Consider the following 18945-nt stretch of genomic DNA (forward strand, 5'->3'; position numbering starts at 1 on the left):
TATGATCAATCATTTTTTTCCTCAAAATTAATTTAGGAATTTATCAATTAAATTAGTTTAATTTCACAATTGTCCCTGTGGATCGATACCTGGACTTGCCATTATTCTAAAAGAATTTGGTGTAGTTTAGTGTTTAATTTTGGCGCGTTCAACGACCCATCAAATTTTGGTGTCGTTGCTGGGGACTTCTGGAAAAATTAGTTAATTTAAAGTTACATTCTTATTTTAATTTTTAGTTTAGGATTTTATGCTTTTGTGTTGCTAAGTGTGCAGAGCGTTTGGAATTGGAGCTATCACCGAAGTGCAAGCAGAGCTCAACCGCGCTTTAAAATAAAAAAAAAAAAAAAACTGCAGCACTAAAGTGTGTAAATAGAAGCAAACACTCACAAGCAAAGCACCAAAGTGCTAAAAAGAAAGACGAAGCTCAATTAGAGGTTGGAGACAACGTTTACACGTCAAGCACCCGCAAGATAAGTAAAGCGTTTTCGTTAAACCACTGTGAGTATTTCTCCCTTTGGTATTTTGCTTTCGTAACTTAGTGCACAGAGTCGGAACTTTTTGTGTGTGTGTGTGGGTAGTGTATGCACGGGCGCCGTTCTTGTCGTCCTGAATTGTGGAGTTTGGACCTTGAACTAGAAAGGACTCTTAGGAGACTTAGGGCCTCTACCCATGTTCCTAGGCTTGAGTATTCATATTCATACATTGAGCCATTAGAGATGGCAGATCCAGATGTCCCGAATGTGCCTAACCGGACCCTCAAGGATTATTTTCACACCTACTGTATATACATCACCATCATGCATCCAATTACCCAACACCACTACTGCTCACTAGGAGATTAAGTCCAGCACCATACAAATGCTTCATCATTCCATGGACTAACTCAGGATGATCCTTACAAACATTTGAATGAATTTCTAGAAATTTGCTCGACAGTGAGGATCTAGAATTTCACAAATGAGGCCTTAATGTTGCGATTGTTTCTATTCTCATCAAAGGATAAAGCCAAACACTGGCTGAATTCCTTACCTGCTAATTCAATCACAACTTGGGACCAATTACAGCAACGGTTCTTGGAGAAGTACTTTCCCATAGGTAAAACCAACCAATTTAGGTGAGCCATCACAAACTTTGCTCAAATGGATGGCGAGCAATTCCATGAGACGTGGGAAAGACTTCAAGATCTTCTCCAACAGTGTCCCCACCACCAAGTGCCTGATTGGCAACTTGTTCAAACATTTTTATTTCGGCTTAACTGAACCGCACCGCCAAATGGTGGACTCATCCTATGGTGGGACATTCATGTCCAAAAATGATGCCGAGGCATGGCAGTTGTTTGAGAACCTAAGTGATAATTCCCTTCACCATGCCTCCGCAGCCCGGCAAGTCCGGCATCCAGTAGTTGGAGCCCCGAAAAGAGGGGGCATTTATGAGGTCGAACAAAACCTAGAGTTAGCCCAACAAGTAGAGGCACTGTCCCACAAAATGGAGCAATTATTAGCTGCGGGACATGCCTCTACCCAGCAAGATCAACCTCAATTTCACGAGTCATGTGTTATATGTGCGAGCCCTGCTCATGACTTGAGTGAGTGCCCTTCGGCATCACAATTTCCGGAGTTAGTCCAAGAGCATGTGAATGTGGCTCATGGATTCTCCAACCCGGGTAATGATCCATACTCCAACACATACAATCCGGGATAGAGAAATCACCATAATTTTTCATGGAGACCTCATTCACAAGGAACTTCTTACAATCCCCTACCACTAAGGCAGAATTTCAATAATTTTGCCAACCAATCATCCTACCGACCATCGCAACCTTATCGACCCCCACAACCGTACCGATAACCACAACCCCCGCCTATTCCTCAGGGCAACTCAGCCTTTGAGACTCAGGTGTTGGAAGTTCTCTCAGAACTGAAGGGGTTAGCACCGGTAGTTCACTCCCACACTCACTCTATTGCCAAGCTAAAGGCCCAATTGGGTCAAATGGCTAACAACATGAATCGGAGAGAGGAGGGAAAATTACCAAGTCAAACTGTGGCCAACCCTAAGGGACAATACCGGGCAGAGAGTTCGGGTGGGAATGGAAAGCGCCATAAGCAGGTGCAAGCGGTGATTACTTTGAGAAGTGGGAGGGAGTTAGAGCCTCATTCAGTTGCGTTTGATGTAACTAGAGTTAAGAAGGGTGACCACGGTGGTACACCCAATGAGAGCAAGGGTGAGGGGAAAACACTTAAGAGGGATGACTTAGTCCCTAGCATTTCACTTGAGCCCAAGGCACCATATGTGCCTAAGGCACCCTTTCCCCAATGCCTTGATACACCGTCCCCTTTTAATAAGAAGGCTGCATCTATGGAAGCAATGATGGAGGTCTTTAAACAGGTAAAAATCAACCTCCCCTTGCTGGAGGTGATTAAGCAAGTACCCTCCTATGCCAAATTTCTGAAGGACCTTTGTACGCAAAAGCGTAAATCTAGGACACATATGTCCCAAAAGGTCCTACTCACGGAGCAAGAAAGCTCCATCTTGTTGAATGACACACCTCCTAAGCTTAAGGACGCGGGTGCCTCAACCATTGCATGCATTATAGGGGACCATTTCATTGATAGGGCCTTATTAGATTTAGGGACTAGTGTCAATTTGTTACCGTACTTTGTGTACTAGGAATTTGGGCTTGGCGAGTTGAAGCCCACTACTGTTACTCTTCAGTTGGCTGACCGGTCCCTCAAAGTGCCACGTGGTATGATTGAGGATGTGCTAATAAAGGTTGATAGGCTTTATTTCCCTATTGATTTTTTGGTATTAGATATGGAATCGGTAGCCAGTTCTAGGAAACAAATCCCGGTGATCTTAGGTCGACCTTTCTTGGCTACGGCCAATGCATATATTAATTGTCGTACTGGGGTGATGGAATTTTCATTTGGTAACATTGCAAGTGAAACCTAATGTTTTCCAAGCATCCCAACAACCCCATGAGAGAGAGGAGTGCTTATTTGTGGATGTTGTGGATGAGGTTGTGGAGGAAGTTTTGCCCTCCATTCTTGTAGAGGACCCTTTAGAGACTTGTCTAGCTCATTTTGGGTTTGAAAATTTTGATATTGACGGGTCGGTTGAGGAGGTGAATGTCTTGCTAAATGCTTCTTTCACACCGTATTTTCCTCCATGGAAAGCCCGGTTTGAGTCACTTCCTCCTCTGTCGAGAGAGCCCACCGTACCATCTTTGGTCACACCACCTACACTTGAGTTGAAGCCACTCCCGGCCACACTCAAGTATGCATTTTTAGGGCCCCAAGATACTTTACCAGTCATCATTGCATCTGACTCGACTGCCGAGCAGGAGAGTCAGTTAATGAGTGTTCTCGTGGCATATCGGAGTGCTATAGGGTGGTCAGTGGCTGATTTGAAAGGGATAGATCCCTTCGTGTGCATGCATTATATACACCTAGAGTAGGATACCAAACCTTCTCGTGAAATGCAACGAAGACTAAATCCTAATATGAAAGAAGTGAAAAATGAGGTATTGAAATTGTTGGATGCGGGTATTATATACCCCATCTCGGATAGCAAGTGGGTGAGTCCCACACAAGTGGTGCCTAAGAAATCAGGCATCACTGTTGTTGAGAATAAGAAAGGAGAGTTAGTCCCCACACAAACCACTACTGGGTGGCGAGTGTGCATTGATTATAGGAGACTGAATTCCTCGACTAGGAATGATCATTTTCGCTTACCTTTCATTGACCAGATCCTAGAACGGTTAGCGGGGCAGGGTTTCTACTACTTTCTTGATGGTTATTCGGGGTATAATCAAGTCCCAGTGTGCCCCGCTGACCAGGAAAAGACCACATTCACATGCCCTTTTGGCACTTTTGCTTACAGGCACATGCCCTTTGGGCTATGTAATGCACCGGCGACTTTTCAACAGTGTATGATGGCCATTTTCTCTGATATGGTGGAGAAATTCTTAGAGGTTTTCATGGATGATTTTTCGGTGTTTGGACCTTCTTTTGAGGAATGCCTTAGGAACTTGACTAGAGTGTTGGAACGATGCACTGAGGCAAACCTACTTTTGAGTTAGGAAAAGAGCCATTTTATGGTTCGTGAGGGTATAGTGTTGGGACACATTGTGTCCCCTCAAGGTATAGAGGTAGACAAGGCTAAGGTTGACCTCATTGCAAGCCTTCCTCCACCCAATTTTGTGCGTCAAATTAGATCTTTTTTAGAGCATGCAGGTTTTTATTGTAGGTTCATCAAAGACTTTAGTAAGATATCACGTCATTTGTGTAGTTTACTGGTTAAGGACATGCCTTTTATCTTTGATGAGGCATGCTTAAAGGCATTTGAAACACTGAGAATGGCCCTGACCACCACCCCAATCATGAAATCACCAGATTGGTCGCTTCCCTTTGAAATCATGTGTGATGCCTCTGATTATGCTGTCAGGGCTGTGTTGGACCAAAGGGTCAATAAGGCACCATTTGCTATATACTATGCTAGTCGCACTCTCTCGGATGCACAATTGAACTATACTACCATCGAGAAAGAGTTGCTAGCTGTGGTCTTTGCCTTAGATAAATTCCGGTCCTATGTCCTAGGTTTCAAGGTCATAGTCTTCACTGATCATGCCGCTTTGCGGTATTTACTATCAGAGAAAGAGATCAAACCTAGGTTAATTAGATGAATTTTGTTGCTTCAAGAATTTGACCTAGAGATCCGAGATAAGAAAGGATCTGAGAATGTGGTGGCGGATCACCTCTTCTGAATCCTCGTTGAGTATACTAGTGACCCTTTTATTTTGCATGATTCGTTTCCGGATGAATAACTCCTTGAGCTGTCACGAGCGAGCCCCCTGTGGTTTGCACATATTGTGAATTACTTGGCCATTGGGAAAATTCTGCAAAATTGGTCTAAGCAAGACAAAGACTGATTCTTTTCGCAGGTCAGGTATTATTTTTGGGAGGATCCGGAGTTGTTTAAATATTGCTCCGTCCAAGTGATCCGATGGCGTGTACCGAAGAGTGAGGTGCATAGCATTCTCACATTTTGTCATTCTTCTGCATGTGGCGGTCATTTTAGTGGGTATAAACCGGCCGCCAAGATTTTACAGAGTGGGTTTTATTGGCCCACAATTTTTAAAGATGTCCATCAATTTTGTAGAACTTGTTTGCGCTGTCAGCAAATGGGTTCGATATCTCGGCGTGACATGATGCCAATGTCCCCTATTCTTGTGGTAGAGATATTTGATGTTTGGGGGATTGATTTTATGGGACCTTTCCCGTCGTCATTCGGGTTTGAGTATATTTTCTTATCAGTAGATTATGTGTCTAAGTGGGTGGAGGCAATAACTACCCGAACAAACGATCATAGAGTGGTAATCAAATTTTTGCAAGAAAACATCTTTAGTCGTTTTGGGTTTCCTAGAGCCATAATAATTGATTAGGGTACGCATTTTTGTAACCGGTTCTTTGAGTCGGTAGTTAAGAAATATTCTATCACTCATACAGTTGGCACTCCATACCACCTTCAAACTAGTGGCCAAGTGAAAGTCTCAAATAGGGAGGTAAAGCATATAATAGAGAAAACGGTGAGGCCAGATAGGAAAGATTGGTCACAACGATTGATTGATGCATTATGGGCCTACCGCACTGCTTATAAGACACCCATTGGGATGTCACCATATAGAGCAGTGTTTGGCAAAACTTGCCATCTCCCGGTTAAACTCGAGCACCGAGCATTGTGGGCCATAAAGAAGTTTAACTTCGATATGGCCGCAGTTGAGCTCAACCGGAAATTGAAACTCAATGAGTTGGAGGAAATCCAAAATAATGCATATGAGAGTTCAAGAATTTTTAAAGATCGGACTAAAGAATTCCATGACAAGCACATTAATAGAAAATCTTTCGAACCGGGCCAAAAAGTGTGGCTCTTTAACTCAAAATTGAGACTCTTTCCGAATAAGCTTAGATCAAGATGGGATGGTCCCTTTGTGGTTGTTAAGGCATTTATTCATGGCGCCGTTGAAGTGCAAGATCCAAAGACTGGCCACACTTTCAAAGTGAATGGCCAAAGACTGAAGCCATATATAGAGGGGATTGGGAATGGGGAAATGATTGAGTCTATTGCTTTGATGGACCCTTTTTACTATGATTGATAGATTGATTTCTTATTCTCTTTTCTTTCCCTTCTGAGAGGGAGATTTATGATCTGGAATTGGGCTGAGGTAACGGCCGAGCAAGTTGAGAGCCTAATGGTGCATGGGGCCGAGATGACCGGCGATCCGCCCGGAGATGGGCTGCCAGGAGTTGGGCCGGGCAGGAGTTGGGCCAAGTATGTGCCACCCCAGACCGTAAAGAAGCTGCTTGGCAAGGCAGTGCTCGGTTGGACCGAGCTGCTTGATCAGGCGATGGTGGAGCCAGTTAAGTTGAATGACCGGCGCCCGGAAAGGCGTGGTCAGCCGAGGTAATCGTTTAATCGGCAGGAAGGCCGACCACAGGAGGTGCCCCGAGCTAGGCTTTGCCGAGATGTCGCCTAGCCCGGTCCTCCTTGGGCTTAGCCCGTGAAGTGCTTGGATATGAAGCACAGCACAGCCGTGGATAGAGGAGCTCGGCTGCCGAGCTCCAGCTGAGAAGGCAGGCAGTTGAGATTAGGTGATGTTCAGCAAGGTTTATGCTGACAGATGGGATAGCGGAGCCACGTGTCAAGAGATGACTGGGAGTGGATATGGGGCGCAGAGGGCATATAAGCATGTCTACGCCCCCCATACGAGACAAACGAACATTCTGTAAGGAAATTCTTACACTCAAACACTTCTCTCTCTCTCTCTCTCTATCCTAAGGTGTGTGCTAACTTGATCGTCGGAGGGTTTTTCCGGCCACACACCGCCGGGCAGCTCACCGTTATTTGCTCATAGGTGATCGGACATAAACGGAGCTCGGAAGAAAGGAGTATGGGCTTGCCGGAATATTTGCTCCCCGTACAATTGGCACCGTCTGTGGGAAGGTTGACAGACAAAACCTTGTCTTCCAGGTTCATCTGATCGCCGTCCATGGCGAACAACGACGAGTTTCCGTTGTCTGCCATAGACGGAGCCACCCCGGAGTTCACCCGAAGGAGAGAAGGCCCTTCCGCCATCCATCCAATGGCGGACTTGGGGACGCCCACCGGAGGACAGTCAGGAGACGCGCGAGATAAGCGCGGAAGAAGTCATGGTCATTCACGGAGTCCAGACGGTCACCGGCGGAGGAGAGACTCACACGCCAGACGTCTGGAAAATAAGTTGAGGGACCAAGACGCTGTCATCCGGCGAATGGCGACGGAGATGGAGGATCTGAAGCGGCATGTCAAAGGTAAAGGTGTAGCTGGAGTGGGTGACCACAGTGAGCGCACCCTATCCCGCCGTTCAGGCGGTCAGAGTCAACGACGCACTCAGTCCATATCTATTACCAGAAGTTACCAGGTTGGTGATTCCGACGCACATGAAGAAAAGCCTAGCGCGCAAGACAGCACCTACAAACCCTCACGTCCGGAGACGACGTCGAGGTACTCTTACTCCACACATTCAGAGGATTTGCGGGCGGTCTTAAAGGAGCGGGCTCGCCGGCGCGAAGCTTAGAGAATACCGGCGTTCCAGTGGCTATCCTACGGGTTTCACGCCAACGAGGAGGTCGGAATGCCTCCACCCCGCCAGGCAGTGCCACTCTTTGAAGATACGGACTTGGCCAGGCTGAGTGCCACCCCTTTTTCCCTGGAAATAGAAACAACACCGCTTCCGGCAGGCTTCCACTAGCCTAACGTCACACTCTACGACGGAAAAACCAATCCTTACATGCATGTGAGCTTCTTCCGACAAGTTATGGCCGGACATAGGCGAAATGACGGACTCATGTGCTTAATCTTCCCGTCAAGTTTAGGCGAACTGGGCTTAAAGTGGTTCGAGAGGTTACCGGAATGGAGCATACAAAGGTGGCACCAGTTGGTCGAAGCCTTTGTGACGTGCTTCAAAACCAACACAAAAACACCAAAGGAAGTCGATCACTTACTAAGTGTCAAGATGGAACCGAGTGACACACTGAAGGTATATAACTCCAGGTATTGGGAGACCTTCAACGAGATCTTGGATTGCCCGGTCAACCTTGCAATCACTCAATACAAGCGTGGTCTCCCGGTCGGACATAGACTGCGGGACTCGCTCACCATGCACCAACCGACGTCCATGGGCCAGCTCATGCAGCGCATCAATGAGCACATCCGGGTCAAGGATGATGCGTCAGCATCTACCGTGAAGTCAACCCCGGCAGCAACAGACAAGAAGACGGCAGGCAAAGTGCACGCAGTTGGGCGAGAGTCCGGCCGCTCAAGTGACAGAGCAGAGGAATCAGACCGTGGCTTGAATCGTAAGAACCGGGGTAGAGGACGTCGAAACGACCGGGATGACTACGCCCGAGATGATGTTACGGATGCCAACAGAAGATTGAAGGCAAGGACTGGCATCACCACGGTCTTCAAGATTCCAATTTATCGCATACTTAGTGAAATCCGAGACGAGGAGTATGTCCGGTTTCCTGCTAAGTTGGGTGATGGACAGAAGGGCTACAATCCGCGGTATCGTTGCACATTCCACCGGGAGAGAGGCCACCGGACTGAGGATTGTTTGCCTTTGAGGCAACACTTAGAAGAGCTGGTCGCGGCCGGGCACCTCGACCTATACATTGATGGTGGCGTAAAGCCGAATCAGGCTCCGGTCGATCCCAGGGGACAGGATGACCGAGACGCACCACCACAGGGAGTTATTAATGTCATCCACGGCATCGTGGAACCGGAGCGTGTTTGCGAACTCCGGGGCATGATAAAAAAGGCAGAACATAGGAGGGAAGTTTTGTCGGTACAGCCTGCCATCAAAAGGGGAAAGACTGAAGAAAAAGACGTGATTAGTTTCACCTCAAGGAATCTGGAGCGTATCCAGACGCCGCACAACGATGCCCTAGTAGTAACACTACGCGTCAAGGAATTTGATGTTAAACGGATCTTGATCGATCAGGGAAGCTCGGTCGAGATCATGTATTATGATGCGTTCAAGCAGCTCAAACTCCGGGAGACAGACTTGGCTCCGGCAACTTCGCCACTGGTTGGATTCAACTCACAACCGGAGTGGCCCTTGGGAAAGATTATCCTGCCGGTCAAAGCAGGATCCGTGGTCAAGCAAGTGGAGTTTTGGGTGCTATAAGTGCCTTCGACGTACAACCTTATCCTTGGAAGGGGATGGCTTCACGCTATGCAAGCTGTAGCATCGATCTATCACCAGGTGATGAGATTCTCCTCGGCTATGGAGGCAATCGAGGAGATCTGGGGGGATCAAGTCATGTCCAAACAATGCTTCGTGGCGGTGAATGGCAGCCGGGCTGCCAAAGGGTTCGTGCAAATGATAGAAGGACCGGAAGACCGAGGAGTTCTGGAGGATGTGGGCACTAAGGCAGAGGACAAAGCTGTGGAGGACTTGGTTGAGGTGCGACTCGATATAGAGCGGCCGGATAAGTTCTTCCTGCTCGGTTCCAGCCTTACTGCCCAGGAGAGGACCGAGATGGTTGAGTTTTTGATTGCCAACATCGAAGTCTTTGCATGGTCGCCTTACGACATGCCTGGCCTCGATCCAAGTTTTATCTGCCATCACCTCAACGTCTTCCCTAGAGCAAAGCCAGTCATCCAGCGAACAAGGAGATCGGTACTGCATCACGCCGAGGTAGTTGCAGAGGAGGTGAAGAATCTGCTTGAGGCACGAGCAATTCAGGAAGTGCACTACCCTCGGTGGATTTCCAACACAGTAGTGGTGCCCAAGAAGAATGGGAAGTGGCGAGTTTGTGTCGACTATAAGACAGTCAATCGAGCTTGTCCCAAAGATAGCTTCCCTTTGCCGCGAATTGACCAGCTTGTGGACTTGACAGCTGGACATAATAGGCTCAGTTTCTTGGATGCCTACCGCGGCTATCATCAGATCGCCATGTATGGGCCTGACCGAGAGATCACCTCTTTCACGACTCCAAGGGGACTCTTCTGCTACCGAGTCATGCCTTTTGGTTTGAAGAACGCCGGGGCAACCTTTCAGAGGATGGTGACCAAAATGTTCGCTCATTTTCTTGGCCGGACAATGGAGGCCTACATCGATGATATGGTAGTAAAGAGCCGGCATGCGGCAAACCATTTGTCCGACTTAGCCGAGATGTTTGCCATTCTAAAGAAGCACAAACTGCGCTTGAATGCGTCAAAGTGTGCCTTTGGCGTGGGATCTGGAAAATTTTTGGGGTTCCTAGTCACGAACCGGGGCATCGAAGCAGACCCTACTCAGATAAGAGCCGTGCAAGAGTTGAAGCAGCCCAGCTCGGCTAAGGACGTGCAGCATCTGGCCGGGATGGCCGCCGCGCTTAATCGGTTTATAAGTCGGTCATCAGATCGCTGCCGCCCTTTCTTTCAAGCATTGAAGTCAAAGTTCTCGTGGGACGAAGAGTGTGACCGAGCTTTGGCCGAGCTCAAGGAATATCTGTCTTCTCCACCACTGTTGGTTACACCAAAGCCGGGTGAGGAACTCTACCTTTACCGTGCTGTCTCCCAGCACGCAGTCAGTGCGGTGCTAGTCCGCGCTGAAGGAATCAAGCACCTCTAAATTTTCTATGTCAGTAAGACCTTGCTGCCGGCTGAGACGAGGTACTTACCGCTGGAAAAACTTGCGTTGGCATTGATGATGGCTTCAAGGAAGTTGGCGCATTATTTTCACGCCTATGCCATCATCGTATTGACCGAGTTTCCCCTTAAGGCCTTGTTTGAACGGGCGGACTTTTCAGGCCGAATTCTCAAGTGGGCGGTCGAATTGAGACAGTTTGATGTAAAGTTCCAACCGCGCACAGCCATCAAGGCCCAAACCTTGGCTGATTTCGTTGCTGAATTCTCGCCAGGAACTCATCCGGTATGCCCGGTCGATATTGCCGCGGCCGAAGAAGAAGGGATTGCAAGCCTGACCGAGATACCACAACTTGGTGGAGTGGCCGACGCGGAACTTGCGCGCCCCACCGTAGTACCCACAACTTGTCCAATTCAACCAACCGGTGACGCGATGACGGAGTCGGGTATTGTTGTCCCATCCACTCTGTCTGGTACCGTGTCGTCAGAGGGTGAAGTGATGGAACTACTCAGCACAGAGCCTGCGGCCGACATAATACCGCAACCTGGTGATTCGCCTACGGACTTAAGCATTGTAGACCGACTTGCTGAGTCCGGTGCCGAATCACCAAGGGGGGCTGGAGTGGAAACAATCAACACGGAACTTGAAACCAGACAGCCAAGAAACCGTGATCCCATCGCCCTTCGCAACTCTCAGGACCCATCAGACTGTTGAAAGCTTTTTGTGGGGGAAATGTGGAAGCTTTTTGTTGATGGAGTGTCCAACCGTCATGGTGTCGGCCTAGGTATCGTTCTTATCTCTTCGGATGGCCTAACCATTGAACATTCTATCACGCTTGGCTTCCCAGCATCTAACAACGAGGCTGAGTACGAGGCCCTTCTCGCCGGGCTCAGGAGCGCTATTCAAATGAAGGTTGCCGAGCTATTAGTGTACAGTGATTCCTAGCTTGTGGTTAACCAAGTCTTTGGGATTTACGAAGCAAAGGATGACAGAATGGCGAAGTACCAAGCTCTGGTCAGGGCTCAAGCAGTTTCAGGCAATGAGAGTTCAACAGATTGGCCGTGAAGATAACAGCCGAGCTGATGAGTTGGCCGGCCTCGCTTCGATGGTAGATAGTACGTTTCCAAACCTCCTATTAATTGACTTTCTTCCACGGCCAAGCATTGAAGACGCCGGGCAGACGGATGTACTCTGCGCCGCGTTAGGTTCTTCTTTGATGGACCCCTTAATTTTGTTCCTCAGAGATCGGACTCTGCCAACTGACAAGAAAGAAGCACACAAAGTCCGGGTGAAGTCAGAGCGGTTTTGGCTCTCTCCATCTGGTGCGTTGTATAAAAAATCCTTCACTGGTCCTTATCTAAAATGCGTGCACCCAAGTAATGTGGAGGCCTTCTTGTACGAAATTCACGAAGGCATTTGTGGCAGCCACATAGGGGGCAGGTCCTTGGCCTATCGAGCTATTTCGCAGGGATACTGGTGGCCGTGCATGCAGGCCGACGCACAAAAGTACGTCCGCAAGTGCGAAAAATGCTAGAAATTTGCCCATCAGATCCATCAGCCTGCTAGGGAACTTCTTCCCCTCACAAGTCCTTGGCCCTTCGCCATGTGAGGACTAGATATAGTGGGGCCACTGCCAACAGCACCGGGCAACCGGAAATTCTTCATTGCGGCCACAGATTACTTCACGAAATGGGTTGAAGCTGAGCCCTTGGCAACAATCAAAGAGAAAGACGTGAAGCGATTTGTCTGGCAGAACGTGGTCACGCGGTTTGGCGTCCCCAAGATCTTGATCTCTGACAACGGCACCCAGTTTGACGGTCGCCTATTCAGAGGATTTTGTGAAGATTTGAAGATTGAATTCTACAACTCCACTCCGGCTTACCCGCAGTCCAATGGTCAAGCCGAGGCATCGAACAAGACTATTCTGGATGGGTTGAAGAAACGGCTGGAGAAGGCAAAGGGAAAATGGGCTGAGGAGTTACCCAGCGTCCTTTGGGCATACCGAACAACCCCGCGGCGATCTACCGGTGAAACTCCATTTTCTTTGGCTTATGGCATGGAGGCGGTCATACCTTTGGAAGTTGGCATGCCCACCCTAAGAAGCGAGAGTTTTGAGCCCGAACTGAACGCCGAGGCTAATTCCTTGGAGCAGGACCTAGTGGAAGAGCGTCGGGAGAAGGCCCTCATCCATGTGGCCGCCTACCAACAAGAGCTCTCAAAGAAATACAACAAAACGGTGCACCCCAGACCGTTCAAAGTTGGGGATTGGGTTTTGAGGAAGGTTATGGGCAACACCCTGGTGCCAGGTGAAGGCAAACTAGGGGCAAATTGGGAAGGACCCTACAAGATCACCGGTCTGGCGGGCAAGGGGGCTTACCACTTGGAGGATCTAGAGGGAAGAGCAATACCCCGGCCATGGAATGCGGCCAACCTGAAACTATATTATGTCTACGATTTTGCTTTCTTTTCTTGTGCAAAGGAATTTTTTGGCTTGCACTGCAGAATGTAATTCTTTTCGTCAATATATAGAAGTAATTTTGCTTTAGCACTTGGACTGTTGTTTTAATGTAAAAATTCGAGATGATTTACTCCGGTTGGAAGAGTTGGTGTTTTGTCCAACTTTAGAATCCCAACCGAGATGATTTATTCCGGTTGGAAGAGTTGGTGTTTTGTCCAACTTCGGAATCCCAACCGAGATGATTTATTCCAGTTGGAAGAGTTGGTGTTTTGTCCAACTTAGGATTCCCAACCGAGATGATTTATCCCCATTGGAAGAGTTGGTGATTTGTTCAACTGCTAATCCCAACCGAGATAATTTACTCCGGTTAGAAGAGTTGATGTTTTGTCCAACTTAGGAATCCCAACCGAGATGATTTATTCCGGTTGGAAGAGTTGGTGTTTTGTCCAACTTAGAATTCCCAACCGAGATGATTTATCCCGGTTGGAAGAGTTGGTGATTTGTTCAACTGCTATTCCCAACCGAGATGATTTACTCCGATTGGAAGAGTTGGTGATTTGTTCAACTTGTTATTACCAACCGAGATGGTTATTTCGGTTTATGAATTTGCTGTTCTGTTCTGCTTAAGTACTTCAACCGAGTTATGAATTCCGGTTGACGAGGTGTTTCGTTCAATCTATGATTTATACCGAGATGTTTTACTGAAGATGGAATTGATGACAATCGTGCAAACACTTGGCAAAATTTGAATTTTTCATTGATAAGAAAGTCAATACAAAAGGTGGGGACAGAGCCCGGTTACATCAGAAGCGCTGAAAGCAAAAATACAAAAAGAGAAGAAAACTAAACTAAGGGGGAGAGATTGGTAAACTCGTCCTCGGCGGCATCAAGGTTGATGGTTAGACTTTTGTCTTGGGCACCGGGCTCGTCATGGCCGGCCTGCTCCTGCACCTCGGCATCCTCTGCCTCTGTATCTGTCTCGGCGTCTCCCTCTTCAAGCCCTTCCTCGGCCTCAGCTTGCAAAGCGCTGAAGACGTCGTTTGCGTAAGGCATGAGGTAGACCGGTAGCGAAGCAGGAGGAGGATTGGCAAATACGTCGGTGTCAGAGCCCTGGCCGAGATGCTCGCAAGCGGACTTCCAGCCAGCTTTGAAGTAAATGTCTTGTGTTGCAAAGACTTGTTTCTTATAGCTCTGCTCGGCTTCGTTGAAGCCGGCGTTGTTAGCAGCCCGGCAGTCTTTCTTCCGCGACTTTTTGAGCGCGTTTACCTCGGTCTGGAGCTCATCCTGTTTTTTCACAGCCGCATCCAGCTGACCAAGCAGCCTGTTGTTGTCTGCGTTAGCCATCTCAAGTGAAGACTTTGCCCGGCCGAGCTCGGCTTGGAGGCTCTGGACTTGGCTGGCTGTGTCATTGGCCTTTTGCCGAAGTCTATGGATGCGCTCCATTACTAGGTGTTGTTTCTGAATGGCCTGCAAGAAGCAAAGTTGATTAGAAAAGGAACCGAGCAAACACTTGTGAAAATTTCAGAGGTACATTGACTTACCCTAGCCATAGACTTCACTGATGATTTTACCAACCGAGTATCAGGGACGTGGTCGCTGCAGACCACGTCGCTCGGTAGAAGAAGAGCTTTGGAAAGATCGAAGGCGAGCAAATGCTCTTTATCGCCCTTGATCGAAGCCGTGGCCGGGATGTCTTGACCCCGGTGCTTCAGCTGTGGACGCCAGGCCGGCACTGGGACAGGAGTGTCAGTTGGATGTTCGGTGGTCAGCTCGGCGACAAGCTCGGCAGATGGGTCTGCGCGAGCTCTTTTACCAGCACGGCGAGGAGCAGGTTCTCGACTGGACTGCCCAGTCGCTTGAGAGACAAGAGCAACCACGGCGCAGCTGGATTGACCGGCGGCTGGCGAGCTGGTGACAACGCTCGACATCTCGGCAGATGTGGCGGTGAGCAGGTTCTTCATTCTGCTTCGTTTGGCCATCTCTTGCTCCTCTGTCAAGCGAATGAGTGGAACGTCTGGCAGAGTTGGATCTGGTGGAGGTGTTGGAGCGCGGAGAAATTCTGTAAATTTACTCCGGCGGGGAGCGGAGTATCTGTATGTGGGACTGTAGCCGAGCAATTGATACAATCTCGGTCGCGGTAGCGGAGCGCGGTCCTGATTGCCTCTACGTTGGGGAAATGATAGTTGGCTTGCAAGGCTTGGATTGCTGCAAAAGAAACAAGAAAGAAAATGATAAGTACAGAAACATGAAGAAAGTATATTAACCGAGCTAATTTGTGCGGCTTACATGTGCTGCCAAAGTTTTTGCTTATCATCCAGCCCGGTACCTCGGCTGTCTCGTAATTGCCTGACACCCAGAAGAAATCATCGTCGTGAAGATCCTTGTCTGGTGTGCCGGTCACGATTTTCTCTCTACCCGGTCTAATCTTAAGATAATAGGCGAGGCCGTCGCCGGTGTGGCCTAGGGTGTATTGGAGCAGGATCTCGGCTAAACCTAGGCTTATGCCTAACCGGTTGTTTAGCTCGTGCACGCCGTTTATTATCCGGTAAGTGTTAGTGGACACTTGGGTAGGTGCTAGCCCGGTTCGGCGCAGGAACTCGGTAATCAATGGGTTGAGTGGAAAATGAAGGCCCCCTTCGACAATGGATAGCACGGTGAAGGGGCATTCCTCTCTGCCCCAAGGCGTCGTCTCAATTTCTGCAAGTTCAAGGTGGACATCGGCCGAAATGCCGTACTCCTCCCTGAATGCAGCCAGTGCAGCCGGAGTATCTACGAGAAATCGAAATTTTCCCATTTGTGGCCGGCCTAGGATAGCTCGGCTGAGGGGTTTGGCACTGTATTAAGTGGTTGTTGCTCGGCCTTGAGAGCCTCAGGAATGGTCAGTGGTCCCCATGGACTCTGCAGGAAAATGATGGCAAGTGTGAGCGCGGTCGGGCGAAAGGAGCTGGACTTTAGCTCGGTCATTAAGAGTGCCAAGCCACCTCGGTCGTCTAAGCTAACTAAGGAGCTCGGTCGCCCAAGCAGACCAGAATTAGCCCGGTTGAGCGACCAATTCCTTTTGTTATCTCGGTTTTTGCTGGTGTTATGACAAACATGTTATTTGCTCGGTTAGATTGGTTTTTTTGGGGATCAAATGAAGACCAGGAGCCCGGTCCGCCCCCAGTTCTTCAGTGTTCTTCAGGAAAAATAAAGAACACCAAGAACAGTGGGAGGTTTGGGACGGTTTCTATGGCCTATGCCCTAAGAACTAAGTTTTAGTGCCCTAATGTGTGAAATATTAAAGAAGATAGCAACAAAAGAGGGATTGAAGGTCTTACCAGTGAGGGGCAACTACTTTTCCTTCGAGCACAAATACAAAGAATGGCAAGCGAGGCTTGGAGGAAGATGCGAGAGCTCTGGCGAGTCGGGTTGCAGAAAGATAGTAGGAGGAAAATGAGGACGAAGGGTCTTGTATGTATAGACAAAAGAGACCGCCCAAATTCAAATTCTGGCAAAAACGGCGGGTTGGCTGCTCGAGAACCAATGGCAGCTCGCCACGTGTTACCATTTATGGCGACGTCAGAATTGAAGAGACAGGTTGAAGAGTCGAAGAGCCAACCGGGCTACTTTCGAAGAAGAGGATGTCAGCCGAGGAATATAACCGAGCAAGTTTGCAGACAGTAATGTTAACTAGCCCGGTCGCCCTTTGGCATTTTCAAGACCGAAGGAATGTTACCCCAGTCGTAGTATAGGTAATCCCAGTCACGCTCGTGCGGACGGAATTAAGGGGCAATTGAGAGGGAGATTTATGATCTGGAATTGGGCCGAGGCAACGGCCAAGCAAGTTGAGAGCCTAATGGTGCATGGGGCCGAGATGACCGGCGATCCGCTCGGAGATGGGCTGCCAGGAGTTGGGCCAAGTATGTGCCGCCCCAGATCGTAAAGAAGCTGCTTGGCAAGGCAGTGCTCGGTTGGACCGAGCTGCTTGATCAGGCGATGGTGGAGCCAGTCAAGTTGAATGACCGGCGCCCAGAAAGGCGTGGTCAGCCGAGGTAATCGTTTAATCGGCAGGAAGGCCAACCACAGGAGGTGCCCCGGGCTAGGCTTTGCCGAGATGTCGCCTACCCCGGTTCTCCTTGGGCTTAGCCCGTGAAGTGCTTGGATATGAAGCACAGCACGGCCGTGGATAGAGGAGCTCGGCTGCCGAGCTCCAGCTGAGAAGGCAGGCAGTTGAGATTATGTGATGTTCAGCAAGGTTTATGCTGACAGATGGGATAGCGAAGCCACGTGTCAGGAGATGACTGGGAGTGGATATGGGGCGCAGAGGGTATATAAGCATGTCTGCGCCCCCCATACGAGACAGACGAACATTCTGTAAGGAAATTCTTACACTCAAACACTCCTCTCTCTCTCTCTCTATCTTAAGGTGTGTGCTAACTTGATCGTCGGAGGGTTTTTCCGGCCACACACCGCTGGGCAACTCACCGTTATTTGCTCGCAGGTGATCGAACATAAACGGAGCTCGGAAGAAAGGAGTACGGGCTTGCCGGAATATTTGCTCCCCGTACACCTTCTATTCTATTCTGCTTTTCTTTGTTCTTGTTGTACTTTATTTGCGTTTAGGAGACTTTAAATCCTCTAAAGGTGTAATTCCTTTGGTGTTAGCCGTGCCCGAACGGCATCTGACGGTCTGGTATAGCCTCCTAACCGTGTTTATAGTGAGTTCCTAGGAGACCAACTGAGACGGTGGAAACTACAGTTCGAATGACAAAGCCTAGAACACAAAGGTTTGGAATTTTCGAGACTAGAGTCTGGTTTAAATACCCAATGGTGTTGAGATTGCTTTGAAACTACCCCGGCTTGAACTCTGTATGGCAGCCCCATAGGTTGACGTAGCTTTATGTGCCTCGATTCTGAATACCAAATCAACATAGTCTATCACCCTGTTGGAGAATAGGGAAAGTTACAAACACAGTTAGGAAGAAAAGTAGTACCCTTGTTTTTTTTCACGTGAAGATTATACCCTTGTTAGGCAATCCGTTATTTTCTGAAGTGCTATATTTATTTCAGATGTCAAATGAAGGTAGACATGGTTTAGCATGATTTGGGTTGTACTTAGTTTTTATTTACTTTTCTTTAATCTTTTAAAAATATATTTATATATATTTATATATTGTTATATTAAAAAAAGAGAGAGAAAAAAATTGTATTTGGTATAATTTGGGTTAAAAAAAAAAATTCCCGCACGTGCGGGAATACCTACGCACGTGCGGCAATATCACTGCCCCAACTTGTGCACACTGCTTTAAAAGCAGGTGCAAATGAAGTGGTGCGTCTATGGAGCCGCACGTGCGGAAGGTAGTTTTTGAAAAAAAAAAAAAAAAGAGCAAAAGAGAAAAAATCGCCGCACGTGCGGCCTGGGCCTCGCACGTGCAAGAAATTTTGTGAATTTGAGTTTTGCACACTGCTTTAAAAGCAGATGCAGGGGTGCGTGAGGCGATTCTTTGAAAAAAAAAATTATTTACTTGAGATTTTGTTTTGTTATGTTTATTTATTATTATTTTTAATTTACTTACTTATGTCAAAAAAAAAAAAATTTAAATAACAATAAATAAATATACTTTTTATCTCTTTATTTATTTTTATTTTCAAAAAAAAATTAATATAAAAAAAGAAAAACAAAACAAAACAAAAATTTGAACATTTGAAAAAAAATATATATATGTATATATAAAAATAAAATAAAAAATAAAAAAAACACAATTTTTATTTATTTATTTTTCTATTTTTGTCTTTAAAAAAAATTATTATCAAACCCAAACCCACTTCTCTCACACTC

General features: G+C 47.7%; 1 pseudogene; it reads left to right on the top strand.

Moving 5' to 3' along the window:
• The first annotated feature begins 5179 nt into the window (after positions 1-5179).
• LOC145793464 (uncharacterized) lies at positions 5180-6159 on the top strand (annotated as a pseudogene).
• Positions 6160-18945: the final 12786 nt, after the last annotated feature.

The sequence above is a fragment of the Camellia sinensis genome, chromosome 6, assembly GCF_055761805.1.
Source record: "Camellia sinensis isolate YWXY chromosome 6, ASM5576180v1, whole genome shotgun sequence".
NCBI lineage: Eukaryota > Viridiplantae > Streptophyta > Magnoliopsida > Ericales > Theaceae > Camellia > Camellia sinensis.